General features: G+C 41.0%; 1 long non-coding RNA gene across 1 annotated transcript in view; it reads right to left on the minus strand.

The window, feature by feature from the left end:
- Positions 1-12,006, minus strand: part of LOC139318598 (uncharacterized) — a 159,899-nt gene extending 147,893 nt beyond the window's left edge. The window contains exons 1-2 of the long non-coding RNA XR_011600520.1: positions 11,942-12,006; positions 10,354-10,535 (exon numbers count right to left, since the gene is read on the minus strand). This is a non-coding gene — a long non-coding RNA (uncharacterized lncRNA). The remainder of the gene's footprint in view (positions 1-10,353; positions 10,536-11,941) is intronic.
- Between the last annotated feature and the right edge of the window lie 2,722 nt (positions 12,007-14,728).

Consider the following 14,728-nt stretch of genomic DNA (forward strand, 5'->3'; position numbering starts at 1 on the left):
TCTCATCTTATACAATTAAGGCAGGCCCCTTATATTATAGACATAAATGCCTAATATTTCCTTCCTACTGTCTTTGATCAATCTCACTGCCAGATTGTTATTTCTCCCTCACAAAGATTTCTATTTCCTCCCCAATACTTGCCAATATTTGTCACCTGAAGCACTGTTCCCATGATCTTCCTTCTTTCTGCAAAATGCTCTTATGTTCTTAAACATATTCAAATCTTATGCCAGGAATGTTATGAGCTTTGATCCTTGGTTTTGTTTTCTAAAAACTGTGGTGCCATGTTACTGATATTTGCATATGCTTTCAAGCCACTGCTTCTTCTAGGAGATTGTTGCCTTGACTTCAGTCCAATCTACAGCCAGTCATATACAGTTCCCTTTAGGTCTCCTATCCAGGTATTAATCTGGTTTAATGGTATTTAGGTTTTGGAAGTCAGCCAAGGTCAAATAGGTACTGCCATCTAGCAAGGCACTCAGTTAAAGAAGCTTTCAAGTCAACCTCAGTATTGTCTTTTTGGAGAGAGACACAGTACAGATAGTCCTCAACTTACAATCACAATTGGGATCAAAATTTCCATTGCTAACAAGGCAGTTGATAAGTGAGTTACGTATGTATCAGTGGTGAAATGTAAATTTTGTTACTACCGGTTCTATGGGCATGGCTTGGTGGGGGGGGGGGGCTGTGAATGTGAATGGCTGGGCATGGCCAACTTTTTTTTTACTTTTAAAACCATTTTTTCTACAACCTCTTCGGCCAAAGAAGTTGCCGAAAAAAATGCTTTTAAAAGCTTTTGACCATCAGGCAACACAGCTGGGATCGTCAGAGGCTTTTAAAAGCATTTTTTCTACAACCTCTTCAACTGAAAATGCTTTTAAAAGCCTCTGACGATCCCAGCTGAGTTGCCTGATCATCAGAGGTTTTTTATACTTTTAAAAACATTTTTTCTACTACTTCTTTGGCCAAAGAGGTTGCAGAAAAAATGTTTTTAAAAGCCTCTGATGATTCCAGCTGAGTTGCCTGATCGTCAGACGTTTTTTTTTTTTTTTTACTTTTAAAAGCATTTTTTTGGCTGAAGAGGTTGTAGAAAAAATGCTTTTAAAAATAATTTTAAAAAGCCTCTGATGATTGCGTGGCTCAGCTGGGCATGGGGAGGGCAGGGATTTTTGCTACCGGTTCTCCGAACCACCAGCTGCCATCGGTACCGGATTGGGCGATCCTGTCCGAACCGGGAGCATTTCACCCCTGGTATGTATATATGTATATGTACTGTATATGTTTATGTGTGGGTGGGTATACATACACACACACACATATATACACACTCAGACACATAGTTTGGGATGTTACAACATTTCATGCACACACTATTTCATAATTTAAAATACTCTGTGCATGTTTTAGCTTGCAAAATAGGAAGAAACAATACATAAAGGGACTATATGAACTCACAATATGAGAGAATGTGCATGTTTGAAGGGCAGTACTTTTCTAGTGATATTGTATTTAAGAAATATCAATATTTTTCTTTCTTTTTGAGAACAGAGCTAGAAAAGATGATAGTCCAGATGGGTTCCATTGGTAATTAAAATTTGGAAGGCAGTTTGATAGTGAAAAAAGCAGTGTTCTAAAATAAATCATATGACTCTGGTATGCTATTAACTCCACATAAATAAAATGCTTCTAATTAGGGAGAAATGACAAATTCATTTGGCCCAAATTTCTACTTTAGAAGAACCAAAAAGGACGCAATATTCTAAAGTCTGACATTTACAGAATATAGTTTCATGGTTCATAATTCCAAACATTTTCATGCACAATGTATGTGTATATAAAGTTGCACAGAAATGGATTATATTGGGGGGGAAATTAGCAGCTTAAAAAAAAGAGAAATGGAACAAAATGAAATGGGACAGATGTGCATACTCTGATAGTGACACCATGAAAATGAGCCTAAGTGAAGTGCATGTAGCATTCTGAGTAAACAGATTGAAAGGAAGAGCAAACTTGAGAAAGTCAGGGATGGAAGGTGGTGATAAGATCTTCAGAAAGAGAGAAGTGAGAGGTTTTAAAAAGCAATAGATATTTCTGGATGGATATGGAAACAAGAATGATTTTGCAAAAATAGAAAATGGAGAAGTATAGTAATTTCATACTATAAATAAATAAATAGATAAATAACTTTATTGTCATTGTACGTGTATACACAGTATACCCATACAACGAAATTCACTTAACACTCAAAGACCAGGTCCAACATACATAACAATCCCCAAACACACTCCCACCCACCACAATTCTCCACCCCTAAACCACCCAAACATCCACACAACAGACCGAGTAATACTGTCCAACAGCTCACTGATGGTGGCCCTTAACATACTATACCACATCGCATACCATTGCATGCCACACCACACCACACCATACCATAGTAAATGTGTCAGAGTGCGCACAGTGTGACTATGTGAGACAACCAAATACAGGAGCAAATACAGTAAACAGAGGTTTGTATTTAAATAGTGGTTTTATCTACAAAGAATATATACATACACGTACTTTAGTCAGATCTCTACATGGGGTTCCCCCAGGGTGCACCCGGAGGCTCCAGCTGGTCCAGAACGCGGCCGCGCGGGGGATTATGGGGGCGACGAGGCGCTCCCATGTGACACCTCTCCTGCGCGAGCTGCACTGGCTCCCGGTGGTCTTCCGGGTGCGCTTCAAGGTGTTGGTGACCACCTTTAAAGCGCTCCATCGCTTAGGGCCGGGATAGGGCCTTCTGCCACCAATAGCCTCCCACCGCCCAGTACGCTCGCACAGAGAGGGCCTCCTCAGGGTGCCGTCCGTCAGACAATGTCGGCTGGTGACCCCCAGGGGGAGGGCCTTCTTTGTGGCGGCGCCCACCCTCTGGAACAACCTCCCCCCAGAGATACATACAATAACAGACCTCTGGATTTTTCGTTGGGCCCTGAAAACCTATTTATTTCAACTAGCTGGGCTGGCTTGAGTTAAATTTTAAATTGATTTTAAATTGGGTTGTTTTAATTTACGGCCAAAATATTTAATTATTTTAAACTGCTTTTAAATTTTGTATGTTCTGTTTTTTACTCTGGCTGTTCACCGCCCTGAGTCCTATTGGAGAAGGGCGGTATAGAAATGGAAATAAATAAATAAATAAATAAATAAATAAATAAATAAATAAATAAATAAATAAATCTCAAACAAACAGCAATCAGCAATTACAGCACGGAAGCACACACACACAGAGAGAGAGTTGCCCCAACAGGGCCTCTTATTACAGGTAAGTAATATCAGCCCCAAAATCTTGCTGACTCATTCCTAACATCATCGTAGCAGCTGGTTAGCTCTGAAATCATTACCCTGACAAAATGTTGTAAATTAGTTTACATATGACTTTCTTATTTTTTATTTATTTATTAAACATGTATGCTGCCCATTTTGCCTAGAGGCAACTCTAGCAATAGCAGGAGCACTTAGACTTATATACCACCCCACAATCTTTACAATGTCAGCATATTGCCCCTTACAATCTGGGTCCTCATTTTACCGACCTCGGAAGGATAGAAAGCTAAGTCAACCTTGAACCCCTCAGGATCAAACTCCAGACTGTGGGCAGTGTTAGCCTGTAATACTGCATTCTAATCACTGCCCCACCTGGGCTCTTAGGTGGCTTACAATAAATAAAAACAACAATATGAAACATTTAAGCATTAAAACAACAAATAGTAACATTAAAATTGGTTTAAAATTGACAAAGTTGAGAAGGAAGGGAGCAAGAAGAACACGGGGAGGAGGTGGAAGACTTATCCTAGTCCAAGGGTGTTAAACTCAATTTCATTGAGGGTCGCATCAGGGTAGTGTTTGACCTTGGGGGGCCGGGGTAAGCGTGACCAGGGTAGGCATGGCCAGCTCGACGTCACTTGGGTTAGGGGCACCTGTGGTGGCCCGAGTGCTCTGCCAGCAAAAATGGGCTCCCGAGCACCATTTTCAGCTGTGACGGCCTCCTGCAACCCTCTGCCAGCGAAAACAGAACTCGTGAGGGCTGCCTGTGGCCGGTCCTTCGCTGTTTCTAGGGCAGCCCCGCGGGCCAGTTCTAAGAACTCCATGGGCTAGATCCGGTTCCCAGGCCTTGGATTTGACACTCCTGTCTTAGTCCATTAAAACACCTCCAGAGTGCCTCCCCATTGGGCCCCAGGCCAGTTAGCAGAGCAAGATCTTCAGGCCATTTTGAAAGGCCAGGAATGTAATTTACTTTAATGTAGAGAGTAAACGATTCACCTCTACTCATTTTTGCATCTCCTTTCTTGAGAAGTAAGAACTGGAACCTTGAGGTGTCCTGCTGTTTTAACAACTGGACCTGTTCATTTACAAAATTTTGAAGAATGACTCTAAGTGCAAAGCAGACGTGAGGTTGGATTTACATAACATGATAGCCCAGGGTAAAAGGATATTGGATTGTTTGGATTTTGTCCCACGATAGTAACTCACATATTATTTTGCTGTCATGAACTAGACTTTTGCAGTTAGCTGTAATACTGTAGTATTCATTTTGGGGGGTAACAACACATGAAATGAACACAAAATGATTTTTGGTTCATCACAGTTAAGCATTTAATATGTTCTATGAGTCCAGCCTAGAATTGATTTGATAAATAGAATGACTGATTTGATCGATAGAGTGCCTGAAGAACTCTGGACTGAAACTTGTGACGTTATTAAAGATGAAGCAAACACAAATACCCCAAAATGCAAAAAGCAAAAGAAATCAAAATGGCTGTTTTCTGATACACTGAAAATTATAAAGAAATGAGAAAGGTAAAGGTAACAGAGAAAAAGAGAAATGCAGCTAATTAAACACTGAATTCCAAAGATGAACAAAAGACATGGAGTCATATCTAAACAAGTAATTGAAATAAATTGAGGATAATTTCAGATTTATTACAGGAAGGACAAGAGAGTTTTTGATTCAGAAATAAGCAAGATAAAGAGCAAAGAAAGTAAAGATATTCTAGAAAAAAGATGGCCTGTATATATAGATTTTTTTTTAAAGATCCTCAAATAAAGGATATTTACAAAGATGTTATTTTGATTGGGACCCACCAAGAGTTTGATATAAAATAGGCAGAGATTTGTGAAGATGACAAAACTTACAGAAATAGATAAACTATTTTTTCTTTATTTAAAAAGGGAATAAATCTTTTTTTAAAAAAAAAAAATAAAAGATTAGAAACCCTTTATGACTTTTTACTGAAAACGGATAAAAATGAACTAGTTTTTTTTTCTGGATTTACCAACTAATAGGGTTGAATATCAGGAGAAGGGAGCCATGTTAAATAATTTAGAAGAGGAGAAACAGCTTTAAATATATTTATATTTGCTGTAAAGTAGATTGGAAGTTTTCTTTCTTTATCTTTGGTATCTATTGTTTTCAACGCTGTCTTCTTTATTTTTATTTCTTTCTTACTCTATTTCCATATTGTTTTGCAATTATCTTTGTAAAAAACATTATATACGTGTGTGTGTATGTATACAGATCACAGGTGGTATTCACTTACTTTCCCTACCGGTTTGCAAATGTGAGTGTGCCCCGTCCATGCATCCACCGGCCTTCTGCTCGTGTCCTTTGCTGGCATGTGCGCCTTCCACACATGCACCCATCCTCAAAAATGTGCCTAAATAGGGTGGCATAGAGCTGGGGCGGGTGGGCGGGCCCACTTACGATTTCCGCTACTGGTTCGGGCGAACCAGTCTGAACCAGCTGAATACCTCCTTTGATACAGATACAGATACAAATCCATATTGCCCTGAGTGCAGGGGTGAAATCCAGCAGGTTCTGACAGGTTCTGGAGAACCGGAAATTTTGAGCAGTTCGGAGAACTGGCAAATACCATCTCTGGTGGGAAGGGAGATTTTGCAATATCCTTCCCCCAGGAATGGAGAGGGAATGGAGATTTTGCAGTATCCTTCTTCTGCCACACCCACCAAGCCACACCACACCCACCAAGCCACACCCACAGAACTGGTAGTAAAAAAAAGTTGGATTTCACCACTGCCTGAGTGTGTCAGGATAGAAAGAAAAACACCACTTTGGACACCGAAAACCTTTGCAGAAGACAGGCAAGAAGCAAGCTGAGGATAACATAACGAGTGATCCCAGACCTCCGGACTTTTCGTCGGGCCCTTAAAACCTATTTCTTTCAGTTAGCCGGGCTGTCCTGATTTTATGGTGGGTTTTTAAAATTTGAAATTGGTTTTGAATTGAAATGTTTTAAATTATGGGCCAAACTTATTTAATTATTTTAAATCTATTTTAACTTTTGTGTACAAATGTTTTACTTTGGCTGTTCACTGCTCTGAGTCCGAAAGGAGAAGGGCGGTATAGAAATCTGAAAATAAATAAAAAAATAAAAAACATCATCTGTCATTGTTATGCATTTTGCCCTCCTGAAATGGTAAGTGGCCCATCCTGCATCAGGATGAACAGGAAGTACAGACCAACGCTGAGCTCAAAACTTCAGAAGGTTAGTGAGAGTGTCAAGGAAATCAAGAGTTCCCTGCCGCTTAGGAGAAAGACTATGAAAAAGAATTAATATGCAGAGACACTAACAGTATTGTCAAAACCATGCTATTTTTTTTTCCTCCTAGTAGGAGCATATGGTTGTGAAGGATGAACCAAAGAAAGGCTGAACAAAGGAAAATTGATGCATATAAAATGCAGCGCTGGAGGAAGTTGTCCAAAAATAGCTTGGACTACAAGAAGCGCAAATCATTAACTACTAGATGAAGTAAACCCAGAAAGCTCACTTATATGGAAGTTCTTGTATGGAAGCTAAAGCTTAGCAAGGTATTTTAGACATTCAAAGGAAAGGCACAAGTCAGAGCCGAAGAGCTCTGCTTGCTGCTGGAAAAAAAATGGAAGGCAACTGGAAAAGAGACCAACCCAAAGCAAGGTGACTCCATTCAGGTAGTTCTCGACTTACGATCACAATTCAGCCCACATTTTCTGTTGCTAAACGAGACAGCTGTTAAAAAGTGAGTTTTACGATCATTATGCAACCTTTTTTGCCACGGTTGTTCAGTGAATCACTGCAGCTGTTGAGTTGGTAACATGGTTATTAAGTGAATCTGACTTTGCCATCGACTTTGCCTGTCAGAAAGTCATAAAAGGAAATCACATGAGCCCGGAACACTGCAGCCGTCATATATATGAACCAGTTGCTAAGTGTCCAAATTTCGATCAGGTAACCATGTGAATACTGCAATGGTCATAAGTGTGAGAATGTTCTGCCCCAGCTACGGACCCCAAAGAACGCAGCACACACAAAGTCCGTTCAAACCTTAGTTTACTAAATCAGCCAGTTTTTACAACAACGGCTGTTAATTAACTGCATTAACAGCCACCAAGAATTCAAAGAATAATACTGAAAGCTTATTGTGGTTGGCAGAATGCCCAGAAGCAATTTGCAGGAAGCTGATAAGATAAGCAAGACAAGACACGTAGGTATGTGAACGGAGTTGTTCCCTGCAAATTGCTTCAGTCGGCATTCCTCCTTAAATAGGCTAAGGGAGTGGCCAATTAGCCCCAAGCCTTACTCTCGAGGAGACCTCCTCCTGAGGAGCCACTCCTGCCTTTTGGCAACTCTGCATGCCCGTGCATCAAGAAGAGGCTCCTCCTCTTCATCCTCTTCACTTAAGGGAACTTCTGGAGGTTCTGAAGGCCCTGGCTGAATCCCCGCCTCTGGCACCACATCTTCTCCAGCCTCCTCATTGTCTGACTCAAGTGCCAGCTGCACAAGCTGCTGGAGCAGCACCACACCAGCCTCCTCGCTGCACAGGCTGCTGACGGGCCACAACAGAGAAATGGTCATATGTCACAATTTGCAGTGCTATTGTAACTTCAAATGGTCCTTAAATGAAAGGTTGTAAGTTCAGGACTACCTATGCTACCTATCAGCTTCCTAAACTAAAGGGGCAGTTATTGGCAGACAGTCCAGATGACATGATGTCCACAAGTTCACGAAGATTCAGAAACAATTGAATATAAAGGAGTGATGGATAACCTTTTCCGGATCGAGTGCCCAAAGTGCAGTGTGCTCGCGCAAATGTGCACGTGTGCCTGAACCCCCAAAATGCAATGTGCATGCAGCCCTACGCATGTACCCCACACTCCGTGCTTGCGCACACGCCCCCCCACACACACCCATGCATGCACATGCAGCCCCCTGCACGCTCCCCGCACATGCGCAGCTGGCCAGCAAGAGGTGCATGTGCATGCGTGCCAGAGCTGAACTGGGGCAACGGCTCCCATGCCCACAGAGAGGGCGCTGCGTGCCACCTGTGGCATGTGTCCATAGGTTCGCCATCACAGATATAAAGTATTCAAGGAATTATGGTGACAAGAATCTATGAGAGAGAGGGAGAGAGAGAGAGGGAGGGACGGAGGAGGGGAGAGAGAGGGAGGATGGATGGATGGATGGATGGATGGATGGATGGATGGACATATAGATAGACAGATAGCTAGATAGATGCATGTATGATAGATAGATAGATAGATAGATAGATAGATAGATAGATAGATGCATGTATGATAGATAGATAGATAGATAGATAGATAGATAGATAGATAGATAGATAGAAAGATAGATAGATAGATAGATAGAGGATTCTTTATTGGCCAAGTGTGATTGGACACACAAAGAATTTGTCTCTGGTGCATAAGCTCACAGTGTACCTACCAACAGCAAGTAACGTCATAGTTCATTATCATAGTTACAATGATTATGTACAGTACAATTGTGACAAAACTACAAGTAGAACAACTCCCTCTGATCTGGAGCCTTCCAAATAATTAAGATCCACGCTTCCCTAATATTCAGCAGGTATAATCATGACCATGCTTGCTTGAGGATTGGATGAGCTGTAACTCATCAAATCTGGAAGCCAAATATTTAGGAAAGGTACCAGAGAGCATTGCTTCAGTTATGGAAATTATGGAGAATGTTGTTTTTTTTTTTTAAAGAAACCCACAATTTTCACTCCCTCATCCTTACTCAGTTTTAATTAATCATAAAAAGCCTGTCAGAAAAGGTAATGAGCCCGCCCCTATTATAATAATTTTAAGTTATCCAAAATCCCCCACTTTTGCACAGGATATTAAAGGAATCTGACCATTGTTGCACAGACACAGCAATGTCACATACCCACCCACGTTTTAAAAGGAGATTCTGATCCATACAATTAGTAAAGAAGCATTCAAACCCAGGTTAAATAAAGGTCTTAAGGATATGAGTACATTCCTGACGGAGAAAATTCTGACGCTTCCTCTGAAATATTTTCTATTATCACATTGCTTATTTCCATATCTGAGAATCCTAGACTGACAAAATGCAAAGGGGAGGTTTCTGACTGTCCTTAGATTCTGCCTGACATTATTATTCATGCTTTGTAATTGTCTTCAGTGAATTTGTACTGTTTTCATCGCTTCCAGTACAAATGATACAGGGAAAATCTTTGAACATACAAAGCAGTGTTCTTCAACGCTTTAAGATGTGTGGTCTTGAACTCCCAGCGTGCTAGCTGGGGAATTCTGGGAGCTGAAGTCCATACATCTTAGAGTTAAGAAGCGCTATTTAGAGAATGTCTGAAAGTATGTGAGTAATAATGCTGTATTTTTTTTTTTTATGGAGGAGTAGAGTTTTGGTCTCCTTACTGAACACAAGAGCATCCAGACTTGAATATATGACTGTATGACTGTAATTTTGTTGCTTGTATCCTTACGATTTATATTGATATTGTTTCCTGATTGCTAATTTATACCCTATGACTATCATTAAGTGTTGTACCTTATGATTCTTGATGAACGTGTCTTTTCTTTTATGTACACTGAGAGCGTATGCACCAAGACAAATTCCTTGTGTGTCCAATCACACTTGGCCAATAAAGAATTCTATTCTATTCTATTCTATTCTATTCTATTCTATTCTATTCTATTCTATTCTATTCTATTCTATTCTATTCTATTCTATTCTATTCATCTTGTTATAATCTCCTTGGCTTTTCCTGTATGTGTTAAAAAAGACAGAAAATACTGCCCACTGGTTGTTCTAATTGGAGTAGAAATTATTTTTGAGGTCTCAAGGCCCAGCAAGCTTCACCACAAGTTAACTTTTTATTTATTTATTTATTCACTTTTTTATTTGATTTATATGCCGCCCTTCTCCGGAGACTCAGGGCAGCTTACAATGCATTAAGCAATAGCCTTCATACTTTTGTATATTTATACAAAGTCATCTTATTGCCCCCACAAACTGGGTCCTCAATTTACCTACCTTAGAAAGGATGGAAGGCTGAGTCAACCTTGAGCCTGAGGAGATTCGAACTAGCAGTAATTGCAGGCAGCTGAATGATAATAACAGGCTATTAGTCTGCTGCGCCACCAGGCTCTTCTGTTTCCTTCATGAGTTGTGACAGGATAACAACTCTAACAGATGCATGGATTTGGCGTTTTGAGCTGAAAAGATTCCAAAATTTACCCAGCATCATTGGATGATGCAGCAAATCAGTTATCCCAACCTATTTTGCTTAACATGATTTATAATTGGAATGTATTGCAGAATGCAGGTCAGCCTAACCTAGGGGCAGAATTTATGAATCGCCAAATTAAATGCAGTATTCCATCCATTGGTTTTGGTCCATGGGCTGAGCAGAGAAGTCAAATTCCAGACAAGCCACATGGTATAAAATTTTTACTATGCCTGATAACTTGGATCACACAGAAGAAGGCAACCTATTTTTGGGGGGAGGCTCTTATGTTCTTCCACTCCACCTCTGTGCCTCACTTTCTAATCCCTTTTGCAAAATTACTAACTTATTAAAGTATTTCAAAACAAGTTTGAAAATGCTGGGTGAGTCTGCCTTCAAGCCTGAATGAAAGAAAATTCAAATTTAAGAATTTAAGTGAAATCAGCCTGGCAATGGCAGCATTCACTCGCACAAGATATTAGCATTTGTGAATCTAGATCGGACTTTTGGGCAGAGTCTGGGGCTATGGGAAAGTCATTCTGGTTGGGGAAAACCAAGCCATAGTCTGAATCTTTTATTTTTGAAATTAAAATTGATAGAACCTTCTTCTTCTTTTCAGTAGCCCTCCTCACATGTCCATAATTGTAGATTCCTTTGTACGATACTGGCTATCAAGGCCCAAGATGGGGTCAAAGGCAGGGGTGGGCTTCAAAAATTTTAGCAAGGGGTTCTCTGCCCGGTTGCTGGGTGGGCGTGGCCATGGTGGGCGTGGCCTAGTTCGGCCTCCTGCACTGGGAGGGGGGGCATTTTTGCCGTCCCCGGGCTCCGGAGGCTTTCCTCAAGCCTCCAGGAGGATGGAAACAGAGCTCCCCAGGCTCCGGAGGCCCTCCGGAGGCTGGAAGTGAGCCCATTTCCAGCCTTCCCAAACTCCTGGTAAGCTCGTTTTTCGCCCTCCCTGAGCCTCCGAGTGCACCCTGCACTTACCTGCATCCAAAACGGGCTGCATGGGGACTCCTGGGAGGGGAGGGACAGGGTGGGTGGAGCCAGTCAGGAGTGGGATTTGGGGGTTCTCCAAACTACATAGAATCTTAGCTAGAGGTTCTCCCGAACCCCTGCAAACCCACAGCAGCCCACCCCTGGTCGAAGGTCTCATCAACATTTGCAACGGTTCTACTTCATTTATCTATTTACATTTTTATGCCGCCCATCTTTCCTATAAGGTGATTCAGGGAGGCATTCATAAGTACTATGCATTCTGTTTGCACTTGCCCATTGAACACACTATTCTAAAGGGCATATGTGTAAATAAAAAGCAATGGATGGAAACTAATCAAGGAGAGAACCAACTAGAACTAAGAAGAAATTTCCTGACAGTGAGAGCAATTAACCACTTACCACTTAGCTTCAGAAGTTGTGGGTGCTCCATCACTGGAGGTTTTCAAGAAGAGATTGGACTGGCATTTGTCCGGCATGGTAATGGTATGGGGGCGGGGGAGTCTCCTGTTTGAACAGGGGGTTCAAGACCCCTTCCAACTCTGTTTATTCTGTTAAATAATTAATAGTATGTTAAATATTGACTCTCCTTAGGAGGGAGATGTGGGAATTCCTTTCCAAAATAGTGTGTGCAGAAGATGGGAAGAGCTCGTCTTATGTGATCAGGCTGTCTTTTCCTGTCTTTACATTTGTCATTTGCTTGCAGTTTTCACCTTTTTTACCTTCAAGAAATCAGACGACTGGGCTATGTTGCGTGACCATCTCATTTTATTCCCAAACTTGTTCCTTTAAGATGCAATGGTGCAAGTGTGCACAGAGGCCTATTGTTTTGATGTTAACGAAAGGGAAAGTAGAAGTAGAAGGAAAAGGAAAAAAAAACAAAGCAAAAATGCTTTCTCCTTTGAGCACAGCTTGCAAAGTGAAGTAATCTGGCCTGTCTTTCCACCTCCACTGACAATTGTAAAGTATTTTTTTTTTATTCTCAGTGAGAGAGGGGGTGGGTGGGAAATATCTCTTTCACTAATAGGAAGAATTTGGCCAGGCTTTTAAAAAAAATGATAACTATTGAATTGCAATTTTCAAAATGTTGTCACTGTGAATCAGTGGTGAAATTCAAATTTTTTTACTACTGGTTCTGTACCGGCTTGGTGGGCATGGCTTGGTGGGTGTGGCAGAGGAAGGATTTGCAAAATCTCCATTCCCACCCCACTCCAGGGGTTATTGCAAAATCCCCATTCCCACTCTGGGGGAATCCTCCATCCCCACCTCACTCTGGGGCCAGCCAGAGGTGGTATTTGCTGGTTCTCCGAACTACTCAAAATTTCGGCTACCGGTTCTCCAGAACCTGTCAGAACCTGCTGGATTTCACCCCTGCTGTGAATTTAAATTTACCTTTCCCATCTGAGCAGAGTGCAAGGAAATAATAATTTAAAAAGAAAACTTCAGACTCATACAGGGAAGTGCAGTCAGCAGTGGTAAGAAAGGTAGAGAAGGATCTTCTTTGTACTTCTGTCCATTGCATTCAGATCAGAGATGGGTTTCAGCAGGTTCTGACCAATTCTGGAGAACTGGTAGCAGAAATTTTGAGTAGTTCAGAGAACCGGTAGTAAAAATTCTGACTGGCCCCACCCCCATCTATTTGCTGCCTCCCAAGTCCCAGCTGATTGGGAGGAAATGGAGATTTTACAGTATCCTTCCCCTGCCACGCCCACGAAGCCACGCCCACAGAACCAGTAGTAAAAAAATATGAAACCCACCACGGATTCAGATGCTTGGCAGCTGGCATTAAAGAGAAGCAGATGGGAGCCATTCACGAACAAAAGAAAAAGAATTTCCTGTACCAAACAACATTTTTGTTTTGAGAGTATTTTTGTTCGGATGGTTCATCCAATATTTCTCCTGTCTTTATGCGTTGTTGTTGTTGTTGTTGTTGAGAAAACGATGCTACAACTGTCCATTTACTTCTTTGCTATATTGTAGACTGCCCAATAACCCACAAATGGGGCAAAAAGGCAGTTGTCCTCACTTTTACCTGTTAATTCAATTTATATTTCAATTTGATGTAGAATTTTATCTGGTTATCCTAAGAGTACCAAAAGAGCCCAGCATTCTTTTATCCTCCAAGTAGGTAATAGGCATCTGAGGTGATACAGTTAACAGTGGACATGTTTCCAACAACCCTATCATGTAGGTTATCTGAGAATAAGCCAGATTTATCTCCCAAACTTTATTTATGTACAGGAAGTAATGTAACTCTCTGCTCTGCCCATAACAACCCTGTTGATCCCCTTAAATCAGTGTTTCTCAAACTTGGCAACTTTAAGATGTGTGGACTTCAATTCCCAGAATTCTCCAGCTAGCATTCTCCCAGAATTCTGGGAGCTGAAATACAAACAGAAGATAGGCTTAAGATACAGAAGGATCTTGACTAGTGGTGGGATTCAGCCAGTTCACACCACTTCGGGAGAACCGGTTGTTAACTTTCTGAGCAGTTTGGCAAACTGGTTGTTGGAAGAAATCATTAGGGCAGAGAACCGGTGGTTAAATTACTTGAATCCCATCACTGATCTTGACAGACTTGAACATTGGGTGCAATCTAATAAAATGAAATGCAATGGTGAAAAAAATAAGGTTCTACATTTAGGCAAGAAAAACCAAATGCACATATATAGTATAGATGGTATCTCACTCAACGGTAGTAACTATGAGAGGGATTTTGGCGTCCTAGAGGACTATCACTTAAATATGATCCAGTAGTGTGCTGAAGCTGTCAAAAAAGCCAAAGCAGATCTAGGCCATATAAACAGAAGGATAGAATCAAGATCACATGAAGTATATAATTGAGGCAAATTACAGATTTATATTATTTTGAGAAGAATAACAGATTTCTGCAGTGCTGGTGTTCTTGGGATGTGGAAGATGGCCTTTAATTGAGCGGACAGGAGCTTTCTATTGTGGACTCTTTGAAAAATGGATTATGTATATGTTGAGTTATAAGGCAAGAGAACTATGGAATTGGGGCATGCAGAAGATCTGGTTGTTACCCTAACGTGGTGGTTGGAATTAATAATCTAGACAAAAGACACTACAGAAGATACTATATGGAATATAAATATAAAGTCACTCGGGTGGATTTTTATATATGAAAACACTTATTATTGATGGGGGCAGATGGTAATTGAAGATACT

This window comes from Pituophis catenifer, unplaced genomic scaffold, assembly GCF_029215685.1.
Source record: "Pituophis catenifer annectens isolate HBS135680 unplaced genomic scaffold, rPitCat1.0.hap2 SCAF_6, whole genome shotgun sequence".
NCBI lineage: Eukaryota > Metazoa > Chordata > Lepidosauria > Squamata > Colubridae > Pituophis > Pituophis catenifer.